Raw genomic sequence first — 15,769 nt, 5'->3', positions numbered from 1 at the left:
TAAAATATATGGAGAGGGGGTTACACTTTTGTTGCTTTAAGAATAATATTACAAGGAAGGACATTGATATTCCCATTTACTGACCAGGAGACATGAAACTGTCAAACTGGAGCTTTTTTAGAAACTCCAGCACTGATTATAGACTTTTTAGTATTAAATGTCAGACTGCATGTGTATACTTGAGATTTTGAAAAAAGGTTTTAGATAACACAATCCAGCAAAAATGTTAGGAAAATATTTTTAGCCCTATATCATCATGCATGTTTTGGATGCTCTGTTTGGCATCATTCAATAGGTAATATTGAATGAACAGAGGGATAGAATCAAGATCAAGAAGTGTTAATACCACTTTATAATGGAGTAGCATCACTTCTCTTTCCTGGTTCTCTTCACTTTGAACAATAATGTTTTTTACTATCAATTATACTTTTAATTTTTTTATTATAATAATAGTATATGTAAACCATTGGATGGGTTTTAGCTGTTAACAGTAAAGCAATACTTAAAACTTAGGGTGAAGAAAATTTTCTTTTTACTTCACGTTAATTTGATTTAACACATTTTCCTAATTCCATCTATTCCATGATGCCCTGAATATATAGGAAGCAAGTAGACTGTCATTATGATATTAATATTGATAGAGGTTCTTCTTATTTTAAGTTTTTAATCCCGTTCGGTGAGTGGGTAGGAATTCAGAAATGAATTGGTTGTAAGAGAGTGTTTAAGCCTTTAAGCTGAGAAATCCAATTGCTACAATAAAATACCATGATGTCCTTCTGAAGACACTCTAGTTAAATGCTGTGGATCAGCTACCGACTTGTATTGACTATGGGAAATATGTGTAAGAAGATATGTGCAAGAAAATAATGGAAGTTGTTTGATGAAAGTTTGAATATAATGTGGCCAGTGTGCAAAAGGGAAAGAAAATTGGATGGGCAATTGAAAGAGAAAAGTGGAGAACGAGAGAGTAGCAAAAGAGAAGGGGGAGGGAGGGAGAGGGAGGGAGATGCTTCTGTTCAGTTTTGGCTTTGACCCTATTTGTCAGCTTTGTGTCATGCTTTCCAGTAAATCTCAAGTACTAGGGTTCGAAGGGAGATTTGTTGTTGTTTTTTGCAAAAATCTCACAAACACTAGCTAGTTTCTTGATAGCAGAGAAGAATGAAACCACATACACAAATATGCTATTGTAGTGCACTGCTGGTCATTTATATATGTCTGTGCTACACTGTTAAATGCAAGGGCTTTTCCAGTTCAGTGGCTATTTCCTCAATCTTTTCAAGATCACTGAAGACCTGTGGGCTGTGTTGATGCCTTAGGAATGAGCAGCTCCCAGACAGCACTATTACCTCAGCTTCATTCCTATCCTTGACTTAAAATAGTCTTTACTGTACGCAGTCATTCCTCTGCATCAAAGTGTATTACTCTTGTACTTTTGAATAATGTTTGTGTTACTCCATTACTGCAATCCACTATCAGTGCCAATGACTCAGAATTTGTAGGATTGGTCTATGAAATGTTGACATTCTTACTTTTAAGTGTTGTAAAATGTTGTATATTTTTAAGAAGGTAAAAGAACACAGCAGATTTTAGGGAATACTTACGAACTTCTTTAAAATGTACTTACTGCTTATCTGAATAAGCATAATAAAACTTTTCTTTGCCATCACCTAAGATATAATTGAAATCTCAAGTCTTGACAGGAAAAAAAGAAAATGAATATCAGATATTTCTTTAACAGTAAACAGAGAGAAACTCTGATGATACAGATAATTTTCAACTTATGATTATTAATTTGGTGAGCATTCAAAGTGAAAAACTGGTTTTAACTAGCTTTCACATACAGTAACTGTCACAGTTTCCCTGTGACAGTTAACTTTCATGTGATGACAAAATTCATCACATGAATTTTGATTGGTCATGTAATCAAAATTCAGGCACATGGCAATTGGCATGTATTTAGGGTGGTTGCAGACTCCCAGGCTCATGATTTTTCCAGGAAATTCCACTAGCAAAGTGAATGGGCGAAGCTAGATGTTAGATACTAGCATCAGCTATAATGGTTTCCACCAAGGTCCTCTGTTCCGTCAGGAATAGAAGTTTAATCTCATTGGTGTCAGGGTCTGACAGCTCCCTATAAAAGGGCAGCTGTCAGACTCAACCTTTGCTGGATTGTACATAGGTGCTACTGAGTTAATAAAGAGCTGTTGTTACCGTTAGCCTGTGTGTGCCTTTCCATTACCCGTTCTAACATTGGTGACTAGGGTGGGATTGGAAGGCAACTAGGTGAACCAAAAAGAGCATAGCAATCCAGCAAGTAAATCCAGCCTGGAGCTCAGCACAGCTTCGAGCAGGCATTTTGAGCAGCAAACTCAAAACGCCCTCAGAACACAAAATGGCCATGCACGCCTCACCGACTCTATATGACCCAGTCACCAAGCATTGGGACTCATATATGCTGAGGTTCGACTGCTTCCTCAAAGCCAACAACCTCTTGGGCCTTTCTGAAGGCCGCAAGAAGAACATGTTCCTCGGTTACTGTAGACGGAAAGTGTTCGAAACTGCCAAAGACCTGTCAGAACCAACGCTGCGACAATCAGTCACTTGGTCCGTGCTCCAGCAGACGCTGAGGACTCACTATGCTCCCAAGCCATCTAAGCATGTCCGCCAGCACAAATTTAATATTCGCAACCAGAAAGAAGGCGAATCAATCAACGAGTACATTGCGGCACTACAAAAGGCCGCAGCATACTGCGAGTTCCGACTGCATTCTTGACCGCATCATATGCGGTGTGCAGGACATTAATTTACAGAGGAGGTTACTCGCCAAATGTAACCTCACTCTACAAATTGCCTTGGATGAAGCCAGGGCATCAGAATTAGCCGTCAAGTCAACAGAAACCCTGCAGTGCCAAAGCACTCCACAAGATATGTGAAAGAACACATGTGTTCATCGCAAGACTGCAGAGGCTGAGAGCTCAGAAGACGAAGAAGATGGCAGCTGCCACACGTGCAGTAGCAGCACCAAACTGGCATGCAAATTCGACCAGTATTTCCCGCCTTGCACTAGCTGCAGAGAAGACCATGCCCGATCGGTTTGCTGTTTCCATGATGCTATCTGCCAGTGCTGCAAACAAAAGGGGCACATCGCCAAAGTTTGCAGAAGCGAGCACCCCACGACGACCTGGCAACCAAGAAGCCGATCCAACCGCCAGCAGAGGCCCAACCAAGGGGCATGGCAGAAGCCACCATGGCGCTCAGAGGGTGACACCAGAGTCACCTACCACACATCAACCGGCCAAGTCCACACTAGGTGGCCAAAAAACCTGAAGATCACAGTCCTCATCGAGGGCTCTCCATGCAAGATGGAGATCGACATGGGGTCATTACTGACCATCATTTCATGGTCTACATTCAAGCGGGCTAACCCTATCCTGAAGAAGTAGCATCTACATGCCCCTGACATCTACTTCCGCGATTACCAGGCGAACTAAGTCGTCATTGTGGGCCAGGGCACCTTCCGGGTGCAATTCAAGAAATACAGCGGCCAGCTTCCAGTGACGATGGTCAGCGGCGACCTGCAGAGCCTCCTGGGGCTTGACTGGTTTGAAGCCCTGGGCCTAGAAGTGACCAGTATCAACGCCTTGAAAGATGAGAGTGCTGAAGCGATTTTGAAGGAGTTTGAGGATGTCTTCAGCACCGGTCTGGATAAGTATGTGGGGACTCCAATCTCTTTTAATTTTGACCCCAACATAGCCCCCATAAGGCTAAAACCCAGGAGAATACCTTTCGCTCTCCACCCCAAAATTGATCTGGAAATTGACAAGCTCGTAGGCCAGGAAATCCTAGAGCCGGTTGATCATGCATGCTGGGAGACCCCTATAGTGACACCTGTCAAATCTGACGGGTCTGTACGCATCTGCATTGACTACAAGTGCACAATAAATAAAGCCATACAACAAAGTGCCTACCCTGTACCCATTGTACAGCATCTCCTTCATTCATTAGGCCCGGAAAATTTTCACAAAATTGGACAGGGCGCAGGCATACCAACAATTACCTGGAGATGGCTCTACGGCGGAGGCCCAAACCATTGTGATGCACAGGGGTGCATTCAAATGTCACCGCCTGCAATTTGGAGTTAGTATTGCCCCTGGGCTGTTCCAAAACGTCATGGAATGGCTTTTGCAGGGGGTTCCAGGAGTCATCTCCTATTTTGACGACATCTTGGTATCGGCTGCAAATGATGCGCAAGTTTTCAAATGTTTACGAACTGTTTTGGCTAGAATTAGAGACAAAGGCCTCCGTCTCAAAAAAGAAAAATGCCAAATTAACGTGCCAAGGGTTGAATTCTTAGGGTACCTAATCAACGGCTCTGGGATTTACCCGACCACAAAAAAAATTAAAGCAATTCAGCAATTAACAAGCAATTAAAGCAATCAATGCCCCTACACCTCGCAATCAAACCGAGCTACAGGCGTTCCACGGGCTGTAATTTACTAGGTGTCCGCATGCCACTTGCCTATGTTTTCAATGGTGTGGAGCCATGGCAAGGCTCTGCGCAGTTGGGGATGACTCCGGAGCCCATCTGGGAAGACAGGGAATGCAAGGAGGACCCCTCCCCCCCACGGATGGGCTCCAAACCCCACACATCTTTCACACCCATCTTGTTTCCAATTGGGGGGATCCATGCAGAGGATTTCTGCCCCCCATTGGAAACGAGGCCACGCCAGCTCCCTGCCCAGCCCGCGCGATGAAGCAGTGGCAGCAGCACGTTGCTGGGCAATGGGCAGGGCTGAGGAGGGTGCGGCACTGCCGCTCTTGTCTCTGGGGCTCTTTTTGTGGGAATGCTGGCAGGCATTGCTTCAGGGCACCCCGGCTGCCGGCTCCTCTGTGCTCAGCACGGCTCCCAGCACGGCCGGCATCCCATCTGGTGCCCATCCTCGGCAGCACAGATGGGGTCTGGACCCCACACATCTTTCACAGCTGCCTCGTTTCCAATTGGGGGGATCCATGCAGAGGATTTATTCCCCCCCCATTGGAAACTAGGTGGCTTGTGAAAGACAAGGCAGTACTTTGTCAGAGTGAGAACACTTTCCCATCATTATGAAGTCTCTGAAGCTGTAATTGTACAAGGTGTGCGCACGTACCTATGTTTTCTACAGCATGAAGCTGCAGCGACTGCACATCTGGAGATGACTCCGGAGCGCTTCCGCGGGGGGCTTCAAGGAATGCGAAGTGGAGTTTAAAGTGTAGAGTTCCGATGGTCTTAGCGACCCCTGTAGAAAGGTCATTCGACCCCCAAAGGGCTCACGACCCACAGGTTGAGAACCACTGGCTTAGAGACTGGTCCTGTCTCATCTAGTGACGTTGCCTGCAACTCTACCATCAAACAAATTTTGAACTGGGTGAGGAGGGGGTGGCCCAAGGGGCCTGTTGGGTCTGAATTCAAAATATACTGTTGTAAGCATGATGAATTGTCTGTTATAAATGGCTGTTGGCTGTGGGGGGACTGGGTCATTGTTCCATCCAAACTGTGCATTGCAGTATTAGAGGCTTTACACGTAGGGCATCCTGGAATTGTCAGGATGAAGTCTTTGACCAGGAGTTACGTGTGGTGGCCTAACATGGACAGGGAGATCGAAGAATGGTTGGCTACCTGCACACCATGCCAGGAGTCCAGACGAACTCCCTCGGAGGCGCCCGCTAAGAGTGGGAGCAACCTCAAGCACCATGTTCTAGGGTGCACATTGACTTTGCTGGCTCAGTTCACGGCCAGACATTTCTCATAGTTGTGGACGGCTACTCAAAATGGTTAGAGGTAGTCCTGATGACCTCCACTATGGCAGAAGTGGTCATCAAGGTACTAGGGAGACTTTTATCCACACATGGCCTGCCTGACGTCCTGGTCTCTAACAATGGACCCCAATTCATGACCATGCAATTCGAGACCTTCTTAGCAGCCCAATTCATGACCATGCAATTCGAGACCTTCTTAGCAGCACAGGGAATGAGACATGCCCTGGTCGCGCAATTCCATCTGGCCTCCAATGTTCAGGCGGAGAGAATGGTGAGATCTGCAAAAGAGGCCCTATCTAGGATGGGCCCGGGAGATTGGCAAACACAGGTTGACTACTATTTGCTAATTCAGCACATCACACCCAGTGCCACTACAGGGAGGAGCCCCTCCGAGCTTCTCATGGGTTGCCTGCTAAGGTCCCACGTAGACCAGCTACATCCAACTATTCTGCTGCATCGCCCCCTGACTCCACAAGCAAAATTTTGAACTTTAGCGTAGGGGATTCAGTTTACACCCACAACTACGCTGGGGCAACTCTGTGGATTCCTGCCACAGTGATAGGCATCACCGGGCCTCGCTCTTAACTTGTAGAGCTCAAGGATGGTCAGAATTGGAGAAGGCACGTTGACCAACTCCCTGGCTGCCTCTTAGACAACCAGAGGTAACTCCTGCACGAGTTAGCCAAAGCCCTACCCAAACAGAGCAAGAACTCACTCCATCCACAGGCAGCTCAAGCCCGAGGGTACCGGGGAACTTATCTGGTTGTGTTGCAGGTCCGCAGCGAGCTCCAAGCGAACCGGCTCTAGAAGCTCCAGCTGCATTCTGTGAAAGATTCCAGGAACTTCCACCAAGCAGAGCTGCAGAGGAAACAGGTCCATCCGACCTGTCCAAAGAACACCCTCCGAAACAGGGGACAGTACACAAGATATGGGGGGAGGGGCCAAGGCCCTGCCAGAAGACGGGGGAGGAAGCAATAGTGAAAAGACTCAGGTCACAAAAATGAGTTTGAAACATTATTGCAATTGTTGTTATAATGTAATTGTTGGAAGTGACATAAAAGATGATTGAACATATTGTTGATATAATGCAAAACAAAAAGCTGCCAATGTTTATTTCTTAATTTTTGATTCCTTATTTTCTGTAAAAGTTGTGAGATTCGGGGGGATTTCTACCTTTCGCACGATGTAGCTGTCAAAATTTTCTTGTACCTATTTACCATTTCCTATAAACATTTATAAAAACCAATGAAATTCTTTTTTTAAAAAAAAAAACACCCTCCAACTGGCAGGCAGACCTACCAAAAAGCCCACCTATCTGCGCAACTACGTAACCAGTCGGAGTATTCCATCTAACAGGGGAGGGGTATTAGATACTAGCGTCAGCTATAATGGTTTCCACCTAGGTCCTCTGTTCCGGCGGGAACAGAGGTTTAATCTCATTGGTCAAAGGGTCTGACAGCTCCCTATAAAAGGGCTGCTATTAGACTCAGTCTTCGTTGGTTGTACATAGTTGCTACTGAGTTAATAAAGAGCTGTTGTTACCGTTAGCCTGTGTGTGTCTTTCCATTACCCGATCTAACACTAGATTTGCTTAAAAACCTCATGATTTACTTAATGGCTATGGGGAAAAAGATTGTAACATTAGGACGACTCGCTTAACAATTGCATTGCTTAGTGATGGAAAGTATGTGCTCAATTATAGGCATGTTGAGGACTATAACAGCTGTTTGACTATTATTCCAAATGATACTAAATAAAAATATTTTTGCAGACTAAAAGAACCACAAATATTGAATTTTTACTGTATTATTTTAAAAACCTTGGAATATTTTGGATTATGCATATGCTCAAATTGTACTGACAAGTGAGACTAAATCTGTCCAAGTGGCTGGCTTATATTTATGTTCTAGTATATAAAACAAGAATGATAGAGCAAAAATGAACATATTTTAACAGATATTATATTCCACATGATTTGCATATAAACACATATTCAATAATAACAGTCTAAATTATTTATTTTCATTCTGATCATTATTATCATGTAATATAGAAAACTTGTCAGTGAACAGGATCCTAATCTTTGTTTTTTTAATTTTCTGCAGATTGTTGATCTTCAAAATATTGATTATGACACACTAATTTACTCTATTGTTCTTACTCATTTCATTTAGCATTAGACTTTTAATACAGTAGGTAAAAGGCAAGCAAAGTCAGCTAACTTTTATTTCTTTGGGCTTTGTATCAACTCCTCTATGACTGGTATATGATTTGAAAACATTGTTTTATGTACTACTGAAGAGTCAAATATGCATTGTAATTGCAATTGCATTGACATGGCAATTGCAATTCTAATGCAAAGAGGTTGAAGATTTTGGAAGTGTCCTTTCAACTAATATAATGTGCAGAATAGCAGGATAAAGAAAATGAATAATTGGTTTGCCTTAGGATAATATGCAAATTAACGCAGTTCAAAGAAGCTAAAAATGATCCGAGAAGGAAGGAGCTAATTCAAAGTGACAGCAGTTTCTGTAAAAAGTATCTCACTTAAGCAAATATCTTAAGGCTTTATAATATTTAGCCAGTGACCCTAATAGTTTACATTTCATCAATGATTACTTAAATGTTACAAATATGCACGTATAATTAAACACAAGTCAATATGTTAATTTTCATTAAGAGTGAATATCTATATCTATAGATAGATAGATAGATAGATAGATAGATAGATAGATAGATAGATAGATAGATAGATAGATAGATAGATGATAGATAGATAGATAGATAGATAGATGCTAGATGATAGATAGATAGAGAGAGAGAGAGAGAAATAGAGAGAGTGTGTGTGTGTGTGTTAATCTACATTTTTCTTCTTCTCATTTTATGTCTTAGTGTTTGGTGGGTGTGTGTAATCTTCTGGTTTTAGACAGGTTCAAGTGTTTGACTTTATTTCTTTATTAATGTATAAATACATTTTATAAAGGGGATGTTGGTATATATTCTGGAGATGGTGCTTGTATCCCTCTATTCTATCCTTCTCAACAGTGCATTTTTGGCTATTTCTTTATGGTTTCTTTTTACATTTATATTCCTTTCTTTTTTAACATACTGCCAAGCTTGAGAGATACTGGTGACACAGTTATGATAATCAACTACTGGTTTGACATAAAGGATCCTTCAAGTACTATAAAATTTAGCAGAAAAATAATTATTTAGATTCATCTGTATGAAAAATTCAAAGGCCACAGTAATATAGAGAGTACGATATTGGGCTAGGATTGAACAACCCTTTAAAATCTTGATTTGACCACACAGTTCATTGGATGACTTTAGGCCAGTTATTCTTTCTTTCCTCAATTGATCCCTCAAGTCTCTTTCTCTTCTATGTGTAGAGAAACATTTCCTAAGGGTTTATGAAAAGCAAAGCTGTGATGTATGTGGACATTGGACAGGGTCAACCTTGTTCGTATAGGATAATCAACTTATTTGTACAATGAATTACCTCCCAATTCTGTAGTTCAAGAGTTTTGACTATGACCTGTGTCAGCCCTTTTGTTCTTTTCAGACCCAATAGAACTTTTATGCTGAATTATACATGATACAATGTTTATTCACATTTTTAAGAAAGCGCATATAGGATCAGCCTCTTGGTTGACAACAACAGTTTCCAGATTCTTATAAAGAAGTTAAAAATAAACTGCAACAACTATAATCTCATATGTTCCAGTTAAAGTCATCATTTTTGGGGGAGTAAAATGACATTTGGAGAAAAATCAAAAGGCAGAAGATGAGTGAGCAGATCCTAAATGCTCCATTATGGATTTCCAGTCAGCTAATTATAATTCCCCTATAAAGATGTCATAAGTGGCTGAAGCCGGACATTGTGTGTTCCTTCTCCATTTTCCCTTTTAAATTGTCGCTTAGGGATGCTAAACAGCCAAGGAACATTTCTTCTCTTGAGGAACATTGATCCAGGTTTTGAAAATACTGAACAATATATTTCTGTAAAAAGATATATTTCCCTGAGCATTTCAATCCCTCTTGTTCTTTAATGGCCTAATTTTGAAGGCACGTGTCCTTTTAATTTCCCCTGTATTTTAATGCAGTATGTAGAATTTGAATCTCTGCATGCTAAAAAGTGCTTTTACATTTAGCCGAATGAAACAGTAATCCATTTTGCTAATCTCTCATTAATCTTCAATGTCCTCACTGAATTTACTACAGAATTTGAGGAAGGTAATAGGCTTTCCGGGCTGAATGTAAAATTTCACTTGATTGGCAAAATGAAGGATGAATTCCTATCTACAAGCTACATTTAAAAAAATAGTATTTGCCTATTTAATGGCACTTAAAACTGACAATAATTAAGAAGGGCAATGATCATAGAAATGAAAAATGGACAGTTAATATGAAGTATAAACAAATGCAAATATATGAAATGTGTAATAAATTGTATCAAGTCTGCATTTCTCTGTATATTTCATGTGATTAAACCATATTAATTTACATATGCCAACCATTATTTTGTAGCAGGCAGCATACAATAAGCCACATTTCAAAATAATTTTGTTAATTAGAAACAAAAATACGTTGTGTAATAAGGATGCAACTTCCTTTGATGAAAGAAATGAAATATATTCACTACTTTAGTGCAATAACCGAACAAAAGAAATAAAATGCTTTATATATTCTTTCATAACCCATAATGTAACGTGTGTGTATCAGAGCATTTTAGAAAAAAATTTGAACCTGTAATATATATAAAATCTTTTCTTATTGCACTTCTTTATAAAAAATGAAGTGCAATCATTCTGTAAGAACAGTCAAAGAACAGTTTTAATATTCATTATGGACAAGGATATATATCTCTCATTTGACAACCAATTTAGTACTGGAACCTAGCAAAAAATCTAGAGAATATAATTGAACCTGGCAAGCTATTCTATAAGGTCAAGCTTTCAGTCTGAAAAAGACAGGTTTTTAGAAACCAATACTCACCAATACCAGAAATTTAAACTAATAATTTAAATATTTGGGCTTCGGTATATTCTGTCCCATCTGGAAATCCTCTGCCTAAATTCATTTTAAACCCCAAGAAATGATGGCCCATATAAAACATTTTTCTCATCAGAGTACTTTAAACAAACTAAATTTATAGAAATAATAAGGCATAAAAATGCATTGTGTAAAAATAAACATTGCAATGAGTAAATACAATTTACATAGGAGAGAGAAAGTGTTGTTCTATACAAAAATTTGGATATGTTATAAATATTTTTGCTAATACGTTGCTTGAAATGGCAACTTAAAAATCAATAGAAGGAAAGAGAACTGACCAATTTTGGTTCCCTTTTGTACTTCTTTACTATTTCCCCTCTTTCCTTCCCAGGACAAGAGAAGGTCTTTCTTTTGGCTTGTGCCTAATTTATGCAGCTTCAGAAATTCATCTTCAGATAATCTGTCAGATATCAACGAGATACCACCACCTCAGAGGAAAATGTCTGAATTCCACATCACCACAGAAGATACTACAAGAAGTCGCAGCAAAGGGGTTAATGAGAGTCCCTGGGCTAAAATCTGCAGTGTTTTTAAAAAATAAGCAGTTCAATTGAAATTTAGCTATAATCTTTGCTAGAATATTATTGACATTATTTCAGGATGAGAATTACTAAAATCCTGGATTTATTTTACTGGTACTTTTTTATTTTCAATATACAGGTGAAACTCGAAAAATTAGAATATCATGCAAAAGTTCATTTATTTCAGTAATGCAACTTAAAAGGTGAAACTAATATATGAGATAAGACTCATTACATGCAAAGCAAGATAGTGGAAGCCGTGATTTGTCATAATTGTGATGATTATGAAAACCCCAAATCCACCATCTCAGAAAATTAGAATATTACATGCAATCAATAAAACAAGGATTTTACATAGAACAATATTGGACGTCTGAAAAGTATAAGCATGCATATGTACTCAGTACTTGGTTTGGGCCCCTTTTGCAGCAATTACTGCCTTAATGTGGTGTGGCATGGAAGCTATCAGCCTCTGGCATTGCTGAGGTGCTATGGAAGACCAGGATGCTTCAATAGCGGCTTTCAGCTCTTCTGTATTGTTCGGTCTCACGTCTCTCATCTTTCTCTTGGCAAAGCCCCATAGATTCTCAATGGGGTTCAGGTCAGGCGAGTTTGCTGGCCAATCAAGCACAGTAATCCCACAGTCATTGAACCAGGTTTTGGTGCTTTTGGCAGTGTAGGCAGCTGGAAAATGAAGTCAGCATCCCTATAAAGCTCGTCTGCGGAAGGAAGTATGAAGTGCTCCAAAATCTCCTGGTAGATGCTGCGTTGACCTTGCTCTTAATAAAGCACAGTGGTCCAAAGTCCTGTTGCTCCTTGGTCCAAAGTCCTCTTTTCTGGTGAGAGCAACCTTTGCCAAAAACACCAAAAACTGGTTCAATGACTGGGATTACTGTGCTTGATTGGCCTCTCCATTCTTCCTCCATACTCTGGGTCCTTGGTTTCCAAATGAGATGCAAAAGTTGCTCTCATTAGAGAAGAGGACTTTAGACCACGGAGCAACAGGACTTTGGAATACTGTGCTTCATTAAGACCAGGGTCAACGCAGCCATCTACCTACACTGCCAAAAGCACCAAAACCTGGTTCAATGACTGTGGGATTATTGTGCTTGATTGGCCAGCAAACTCGCCTGACCTGAACCCCATAGAGAATCTATGGGACATTGCCAAGAGAAAGATGAGAGACATGAGACCAAACAATGCAGAAGAGCTGAAGGCCGCTATTGAAGCATCCTGGTCTTCCATAGCACCTCAGCAGTGCCACAGGCTGATAGCTTCCATGCCATGCCGCATTGAGGCAGTAATTGCTGCAAAAGGGGCCCAAACCAAGTACTTAATACATATGCATGTTTATACTTTTCAGAGGTCTGATATTGTTCTATGTACAATCCTTGTTTTATTGATTGCATGTAATATTCTAATTTTCTGAGATGGTGGATTTGGGGTTTTCATGAGCTGTACGCCATAATCATCACAATTATGACAAATCACAGCTTGGACTATCTTGCTTTACATGTAATGAGTCTTATCTCATATATTAGTTTCACCTTTTAAGTTGCATTACTGAAATAAATGAACTTTTGCATGATATTCTATTTTTTTTTATTTTCACCTGTATAAGTCATAACAAGTCCTAGCAAATGATGGACTGATTAATTTTGAAAAGCAAAGCTTTCTTTAGTAACAAAGAAAGGATTGTAGAAATGATTTGGAATCTGAAAAAACTTTCTGACAGATGGCAATGCCAAATCACTATAGGTAGTCCTCAACTTAAAACCAGAATTAAGACCAGAATTACAGTTATAAATCATGGCAGTCATTAAATGAGTCAGCACATGACCACATTCTAATTTTATAACTTTTTTGCATGAAACATTAAGTGAATACCTCAGACATTAAATGAATTCAGTTTAGCCAGTGGCCATTTTTTGGCAGAAAGTAAATATTGATTTCCGGGGGTGTGGAATACAAAAATTGCAATTACATTACATGGGAGGTTGCAAACTGCAGTAAATGCCAGTCAGTCGCTAACTACACAAACTGCAATCAGGAAGCAGTTGTCTGAACTTCAAAACTGGGTTGTAGGTACGGTAGTCACTGACTACTTGTAAATTGGGAATTAACCTTATTGTATAGTTGTCAAAAAAAGGAACAAGAATTTGCCCAAGTGCAGGAGTTGAATTCAGTTTCACAATTTCAAATAGAACTTTCAAGGCAAGATCAATTCCAGCAAAAAAAAAATCCTAAGGAAGTTTCCTGTATCTTTTAGCATTCTTCTCAAATATTGGTGCATCTATCCATTTCCAAAATCATTACATGTTTTTTTAAATTAACGTAGTACTTAATTGTTATTCAACTATTGAATAAATGATTCAAATATTTTGTGTTCCATTATGTCTGTTCTCCAAGAAAGTGTGTTAATTAAATCCAGACATCTCATAGGTTGAGGGGCGGTCAACATGGATCTGAACTCATCTCAACATACATATCATTTTAGAGCATGTTTCACTCATATTCTATTTGCTATGTTGCATTTTTACTGGAAGTAATCCTTGATTTACAACCATTCATTTAGAGATCATTCTACTTTACAACAACAATGAAAAAAGTGACATATGATCTGTCCTCACACATATTCATACTTCATATGCATATACATTCATATTCACATCCACATTCACATTCTTACTTCAGCTTCAACTGCAATAATATAAGAGCACACAATAGATACAAACGCAAGGTAAACAGCTCCAAACCTGATTGCAGAAAATACGACTTCAGCAACAGAGTGGTCAATGCCTTGAATGTACTACCTGGCTCTGTTTTTACATCCTCAAACCACCATAATTTTAACCTTAAACTGTCTACTTTTGACCTCATCCCATTCCTAAGAGGTCAGTAGAGGTGTGCATAAGTGCACTGGCATGCCTAATGCCCTTGTCCTACTGTCTCCATTTCTTTGTACCCATTTCCTCTGTTCTTATTCATGTTTATTCTTATTCCTATTATCTTACACATGAATGGCAAACTAAATAAAATAAATAAATAAATAAAACATGACATCACAACATCCTTCCATCATATAAATGTAATTTAAGCAACCAGCATGTACTTTCTTTTTTTTCATTTTCATATAAATAACCACATGTATACAATTACATAACCAACACTATTTTGTATTATTCAACATTATGTCAATTCATCTTACCATCAACCCTCAAAAACTATCATTGGCTCTTCTGCTCTCCATTCACCATATTTATACCCTATCCATCACTTTCTTCTCCCTCTCTCCCCCTCCCTACCTCCTTTCTTCCCTCTGTCATACTTCTTTTCTCTGCTTCCCCTTTCTCTCTCCTTCTCTCTCCTCTTTCCATGACTTCTTTCTCTCCTCCTCTTTCCCCCCCTTTACCCTCTCTCCTAACCCTCTCTTCTTCCTCTTGCCTCTCTCCTCTCTTCCATCCGCTTCATCTCATTTGCATGGTGTATTTCAGCATCTGAGTGGGCTCCATTTAATGTTGATGGTGTTAGTAATTTCATTTCAATAAACATCGTTCATATTAATACTTTTAACATATATCATTTTTTTAAAAAAAGTAAACATATATAGCAATTATATTTTTAACACCCCCTCCCCAAACTTATTTTTTGGCCGAAGTGTGGACCTGGTTACAATTTCCAGCTATTCTCATCCTAATATTGTATAGTTATACATCATTACATGCCCCAAATTTTTAGTTCTCTCTTTATAATCTCAATAATTTTCCATTATAAGTATATTTCAAGTTCCCCCTCCATTTTTCCATATCTTTACTTAGCTTACATTTGATTATCTTTAATTACAATCCTTGCTATTCAATGCTTTTTACAATTCTGTTGATATGCTATATAAAATAACAAGCAATATGCACCTCACTTATATTTATCTTAAAAGTTTTATATGTATTCATATTTCATATATTTTAACTTACATTTGATTACCTTTTCATTATCATATTCAATTAATTAGCAACTCAGTTTAACCATCATATAAAAGAGTAAACACATATATCTACTTTATATTCTCCACATAGTAATTTCTAAATATCCAATTAGCTAGTCATTTATATTAATATATGTGCTTCTGTATATATATGTGTGTGTTTGTGTATGCTTCCCTTCTTCCTCTTTCTTGTCAATCTTCTTTTTTCCCCCGCCTTATTGTTTCCATTTCTTCCTAGTGAGCCTTATATCCCAAACTCTAAGCTGCTTTTTCTTTCTACTGGGTACAAATATTCTTCCTTCTCAAACTTTTCCATCACCCACTGCTGCGTTTTTTTACGTATCCTCTGTCTCCCTGTCTTCTCTTCCTCTTTTCTCTTATCACTTCTTTCTTATTTCTCTTTCTTCTCTAT

The 15,769-nt window shown here is 39.3% G+C and overlaps 1 protein-coding gene across 3 annotated transcripts in view; it reads left to right on the top strand.

Moving 5' to 3' along the window:
* Window positions 1-15,769, top strand: part of CHN2 (chimerin 2) — a 160,909-nt gene that overhangs the window by 80,036 nt on the left and 65,104 nt on the right. The window lies entirely within an intron of this gene.

The sequence above is a fragment of the Natrix helvetica genome, assembly GCF_964273705.1.
Source record: "Natrix helvetica genome assembly, chromosome: Z".
NCBI classification, from domain to species: Eukaryota; Metazoa; Chordata; class Lepidosauria; order Squamata; family Natricidae; genus Natrix; species Natrix helvetica.
The sequence above is the reverse complement of the archived record's forward strand: the minus strand, read 5'-3'. Positions and strand labels throughout refer to the sequence as shown.